This window comes from Austrofundulus limnaeus, unplaced genomic scaffold, assembly GCF_001266775.1.
Source record: "Austrofundulus limnaeus strain Quisiro unplaced genomic scaffold, Austrofundulus_limnaeus-1.0 Scaffold16, whole genome shotgun sequence".
NCBI classification, from domain to species: Eukaryota; Metazoa; Chordata; class Actinopteri; order Cyprinodontiformes; family Rivulidae; genus Austrofundulus; species Austrofundulus limnaeus.
In genome coordinates this window covers 1,854,559-1,861,156 of record NW_013952418.1, presented here as the reverse complement: position 1 = coordinate 1,861,156, position 6,598 = coordinate 1,854,559, and the positions used below count along the sequence as shown (strand labels likewise).

General features: G+C 35.1%; 1 long non-coding RNA gene across 1 annotated transcript in view; it reads left to right on the top strand.

Annotated features, from left to right (window-relative positions):
* The window catches only part of LOC106513922 (uncharacterized), a 73,964-nt gene extending 68,017 nt beyond the window's left edge, over positions 1-5,947 (top strand). Inside the window, exon 2 of the long non-coding RNA XR_001309842.1 lies at positions 5,346-5,947. This is a non-coding gene — a long non-coding RNA (uncharacterized LOC106513922). The remainder of the gene's footprint in view (positions 1-5,345) is intronic.
* Positions 5,948-6,598: the final 651 nt, after the last annotated feature.

Sequence of the window (6,598 nt, the reverse complement as noted above, 5' to 3'; positions counted from 1 at the left end):
TGTCAGTTTTGGTTCTCCGTACTGCAGAAGCCTGATAATCACCCATTCATTCAAATTAGATGTGTTTTGAGCAGAGAAAAATATAAAACATGCAGGGCTGCGGCCCTCGAGGACCAGGACCACCCCAGAGCTAAATCCTCCTGTCCTTGTTGAGCAAGTTGTGTTTTRCAGCTGAAATAAAGATGCAAATACAAATTTCAGTCAACATGAGCTTTAAATCAGGAAAAAACTTGATTTAAGAATGTCATTTTGTTGTCTCCACACTTCTGTACAAACAATGTCGCCTGAGCAGCACAACATCAGGATTATAGCTGTTAGGAAAGGTGGCAGAATAATTGGACTTTGGTTATTTTAGGAGTGCTTGTGATAAATAGACACTCAGCAACAATAACAGGAACGTAATTCAAAGAACCAAATCTGTCAGTTGAAATGGTTCAAAGTGTTTTWGACTCCATATCTACAGGTAATAAATCTAAAACCAAAGCATGATTAAGTGTAGCTCATAAACYACCTGCTCTCAATTAAACAGCAGAGAGGAGCAATCAGAAATAAAACGATATAAGTCGTGTATTTGTGTAGTTTTCGCTTTAAAAAAATTGTTGCAGCAAAACCGCTAATGGCGTCCTTTGAGACGAGGTTCTCCATCACAGACCAAACATTGAATCATAAATGATGTAGCAAATCATTTAAAAGACATGAGAGAAACAAATGCAACAGATATAATAATATGTCAACAAGTGTGATGAGAAGAACAACTGAAGCAGTTATTTTGTGTCTTTTTGTGCTAAGTTGACCCTGATATTGTGCTTCTTCAATGCATGAAGCAATGAACACAGGACAGTGGATACAGGKCCCCTGTGAGTCCCTCCGTCCCTCGTCTCCACACCACTGCCTTTTACACTTTAACTCCACACTGAACAAAACAACCATGAGGGTTGTTAGGCTGATCTTATTTCTTGCTCTTTTGCTCAGCGTTCATGCTCGCTGAGCTTCACCTTAATCACTTTGTGACTCGAGTTCCTGCGAGCAATTCYTTATTCTTTTTTCTCTACTCAGATGTAAAAACTGATAATGCATTTATTTTTGCACAAAGGAACCCAATAGCAAGAACACGATGGCGAGATTGTTCATGAATACACATAAATATTCATTTTAGTTTTTTATAGTGTTTCTCTTTCAATCTTTTCTAAAGTTAATCTAAGTTTTACATGAATATTAAAATGTTCAATAATTACATTTACACAAGTAGAGAAAATTATGRTTTTTAATTTCATTTTAAACTATTTTAATTTTTGAACAAGTGGATTTGACCAGTTTTTGAGCCTGATATTTTTACGTTAGATAGAGGGTGGTCTGTGAAAGATAAGCCCCTTCAAGCTCGTAAAACAGCATCAGTTTTTTCTCTTTATTATTTTAGTCTCTTCTTTTTATTCCCTTCCACCAGAAAAAGCAACAAAACATATCAAAATATGAGAAGTCAAATATTTTACTGAAATTTAACTAAATTTATTTGTTGTAACTGAGAATCATTTTAAAGTCTCTGAGCACCAACAGGTGTTTGTTTAACAGCCTAAATTTATTTGTTGTAACTGAGAATCATTTTAAAGTCTCTGAGCACCAACAGGTGTTTGTTTAACAGCTTCGTTATGGAAGACAGTGGATGATCTGCATTATTTTAAAGGTTCAAGGGTGTCTTTATAGTCATTTTGATTTGCAGCATCATCATTACAGTCATCATACAAATGGTTTTGATTTCAGTAAAAAAAAATTTGCAGCTAAAGTCTTTGTACTATCCTCAATCTTTCTATCCTTGTGTTTTCTTTTGCAATAAAAGTTTTAAATGGATGGGTGGGAAATGTAAAAACAAAACTCTTTGTAATTGTGCAGTTGTTAAATTTAAGTATTTTGTGAAAAGGCCAACAAAAATGTCCGTACTGTGTGCATTGTCACCAGATTGTACTTGCTCTGTCTTAATACAATAAAACAATATATTACTTTATAGCTGATAATTACACAAAAAAATGAACATGACTTTTTTAATCTCAAGTCAGAAAACATTTGCAAASCTGTGCGCATGTGAGTGCTCACTTTTTTCCACTATGAAATTGCCAACTTTTACCAGATTGCTGTAAACTATAGTTCTGTAAGGTTAAATATGACACAAGGAAGTTAAACAGAGCTGAACCAGAACAAAATGTGTGAAGATTTATAAACATTTTGAAGGGTTTGAAGGATGTTGAAAATGCTGCCATTCATTTTCAATGGCTGGCCGAAAAAGTGAAATAGCTAAAAAAGGTATACAATAGCTGAAATACCAAAATCATAGCAGGAAGGAGCTGAATGTTTTCACATATGAATTGTTGAAATGGCACAAAAATTGCTGAACGAGATGGGTTCCGAAAAGCGTTCAGAAAAAAAACTGATGTGAATAAAACTAGAAGGACAAATGTAAAAATTAAGATGACATGACAGAATATGTCTCAGAAGAGACCAGAAAAAAAAAACCAGCATAATTTGTTTCTTTTGCATTACCCAGAAGGTATCCCTTACATCCTGGTAAGCACTAGTTCGACGTCTAAACTGAGGGTTGAACTCTAATCAACAAGGCAGAGCAGCGCCTCGTTATTAGCATCGCACTATTAGCAGGGGAGGTAAAAATCCACCCAGTGCAAAGCCATGCTCATTAACCCATGATAATACAATAAAACCACCACTCCCTACATGGGCAACGCAATTAATTCAGTCATTAAATCAAACTCATTAGTAGTGGTTAAAAAATGACTTCTGTGAGGAAGACAAACACAGAAGATTCGTGGCTCAAAGTCATCGAATGTTTGCTTTGAAGAACATTAAAACAACAAATAGAAGTAATATATATCATTTTCTAAATCAGTTTTTCATGAATGTTTGTGAAAGTTTTGCACTCCAATGAGTCTGACTGCAATTTAAATATAGAACAGTTTAATTTAGAGAATGTGGTAGATTTCTTGTAAACGTGTTTGGATTAGGGTTGCCACGATTAATCGATTAATCGACGACTAATCGATTATTAGAATAATAGATTAATCGTTTTCTTTTTTTGTTGTGTTTTACTTTGTTTTTCTCTCCAAACTGCTTTGACACCTTCCACTGCCACATCTGCCTTTCTGTCCTTGACACACATGCACAGTAGCGGTAACTGGGGTAGGCCGTGGACGTCACAAGACATTATACAGACAGGCTCTGGTATCATGGCTACCTGACAACAGAGCTCAAAGTGTGGGATCATTTTAAGAAAACTAAAGAGAAACCTGTGCAATATATGCAGAGCAGAACGTACCTTCCACAGCAGTTATTTTTAGTTAGCATATAGCTAAAATCTAACCATGGTTATATAATAGCAGCTGCATTCTGACGTGATAAGCTCTATGTTTTATATTCAGTTAACGTATGATTCGATTAATCGACTAATCGAACAAATAATCGGTGATTAATCGATTATTAAAAATAATCATTTGTGGCAGCCCTAGTTTGGATATAACTTTTAGTCATTTGGTAATTTTTCTTTATATAATTTTGTTTAACACCAACTCCATAAAGGTTAAAGGCATTCTGATAAAATGATAAAACTTATCAATTTCTTCAGCAGCAACACTTTCACTTTAATTTTGCGTAAGCTCTTTCAGTCTTGAAAGCATATTTTTTAAAGAAGAAAGAAACAAAGAAGAAAAAGGTTTCAGGCATCCATCTTTCAAAAATTAGCAGCAAATCTTCACGGCACGACACCTAAATGCTTCTATTTTTACAGCAGCTCCTAAACCGGAGGTAAAACGCTGGAATGGYTTGGTATATTTCCAGGGCTATAATAACATAACAACCAATTTTACGAGTGGGATTAATCTTTGATCTTCTTTGCGTCATAATGAATAATGTAGCAATGCACAATTTGGGCGACAAGAAGAGATTCTGTATTTTTGTGTGCTGGAATAAAGTCGTGTTTGAAGGAAATGAGAGGATTTCATGGCCCATGTCAGTATCTTTTATTTATGAATCTGTCTCGTGGTTTCATTACACTGAAGGCCGCAGCGCTGTAATGTTATGCTGCCGTGACACGTTTGAATATCCCTGAGCCAAAGTGTTGGCTGAAAGAAAGACAAATACAGATTTTCATGGAGCATTATTTCAACATATATTTTCTCATTTACACCATTTTAATTATGGAGGACTGAAACTGGCTTAATAAGAAATAAATGCAGAAATCCGATACAGACCAAAAGTTTGGACAGATCTTCTCATTCAAAGAGTTTTCTTTATTTTCACGACTATGAAAATTGTAGATTCACATTGAAGGCATCAAAACTATGAATTAACACAAAAAAGGTGTAAAACAACTGAAAAAATGTCTTATATTCTAGCTTGTACATGCATTTGTGTCTCTTAAATGTTTGTATTTATTTTTAAATAATTTTCCCACAAATATTTTAATTTCCACGTGTTGCTTTTACATTTCTCTGCTGTTTTTACTCCACCTCACTGCCTCATTATGCAAATAAGGTGGGCGGAGCTTCTTAGGTCTGCTCCTCTCCTATTGGTCATCAGACAGGACAGAGCAGGAACCATACCTGTGCTGCCTAAGTTTAGTTTAAAGCTTAATGTTTAGTTTAAAACAAAGGCAAGAAGGAAAACACTTAACTATGCATATGGTTTTGACTAAACTTTAAAAAAGAAGATAAAAAACAAATATGATGGCAAACAAAATTATAAAACAAGGTAAAGTTCTCCTTTAATTGGTGTGTGTTTATTTATAAATTTCTGCTTTTATTTCTAGTTATGTCAGATTCAGTCCTCCATACATAATTGCTGCCATATTTAAAATAATAAGATGTAACATTCCACATTAAGTTAAAACATATTTAATAAATCTAAATGCCAGTTTGAGGAAATTCTTCTAAGTAAAAAAAACTTGAATTTATTAATAAACATCATAACAACACCAACAGAAAGCAATATTTTCTTTGCAAATTTCACAAGCTTGTTTTCTCCACAATGGAAGAAACAGTTAAATTTCTAAAGATAAACAGGAGGTCATTTTAAAATTTAGGGCAGCAAAACATTTCCAAGCATTTGGGACAGGTTCATGTTTATTACTGTGAAGAGGTAAACAGGATGGAAGCTGAAATGTTTGGGAAGCATCGATTTTAATTGGTCCYGTAAAAATCCACAAAACATCTTTTTTTAACCTCACTGAAGTTTGCTAAAAGACTTTGCAACATATTTCTCCTTGACCCTTTCAACTTTCAAAGAATGCTTCTATTTTCTGTTGATATTGTGAGAATTAAATCCCTCTTTTCTCATTTACCCACCAGTGACGTTTTTCGGGCGCAGTGGGGCGAGCTCAGTGTCTTGCACAGAAACACACAGAGTGGCTGGAGTTCAAACACACGATTGTCAGACTCCACTGCTGCTCCGCCACCACGTGAAATGCATTCCTACAAAGAAAAGTGGAAAGATGGAACACTGAAACGAAGCAAGTGTTCCTTTCATCTGTTGCCATGGTGAGCAAAGAACACAGCTTTCTGCGCCTCAAAAGCCGACCATTAGGATGGAGGGAAGTGATGATTGCTTTTGCCTACTCTCATTTTTTTTGTAGTTTTTATGATGACATGACATTCAAATGTGTTTTTAATGCCTACTTACCTGTAGGTCCAACAGCAGCAGTGGGTTACTGCAGTTTCCATTAACAGTAAAGTATTTAACRTGTCGCATAGACGAAATGTCTTCTCAGGGCTTGAATGCTTGAAGTGAACAAAAAAAAAATCAAAAAGGTTATCTTACATAACTGGAACAATTTCAACATGATCTGGTGTAAAAAAATGTGGTAAATGGATGGTGGTGTGTCTATGYTGCTTTCTTTATTAACCACATTTATATGGACATAAATGGCAGAATAAAAGTGTGAACACTCCAATTTGAATATTTTGAATTTTTCGATCTGTTTACGTTAAGAAACGAAGGTCAATCAGAAGCTTGAATGAATTTTTTAATCTGAAYGAGAGGGGTGATTTATGCCAATTAATAATCCAAACAGCCTGCTTGGAAACACTTAGGCTGTGTCTCAGTTCATTGGTTACAGTCGATGTAGACTGCCATCAACGTTCACATACGTGGGCCGTAGGCCGCTCGAGTCGGCTGCATGAACGGCTGTGAAATGAGACAGTCCGGTCTACAGAAGAGGTATGTTTGTGTGACCACACGAATGCCTCCTTATCATAGTGATACATTTTATATCACATCGCTTCAGTTGTTTTTTTCAAGGTATAACAATAAAAAATTCAGTTTTATTAGAAAAAACGTTACAAGTACCGTATTTATTCATGTATAATATGACCCACCCTTTTTAAGCTTAAAAAGCATAAAAAAATTAACCCTCAAACTACCTCCAATTTCATACAGACTTCAAGATTTTTCAGCCTTTGCAGTCTTTATACATATCAGTAAAATGATCATTGGACTGTTCATTTTATTTTGACAACATATGTACTAAAAGGTATTTTGACATCAGCTGTAGCAGCATCATATGAATTCTGGCATTCATTCGTTTGCTAGTGTCGAATAGCTG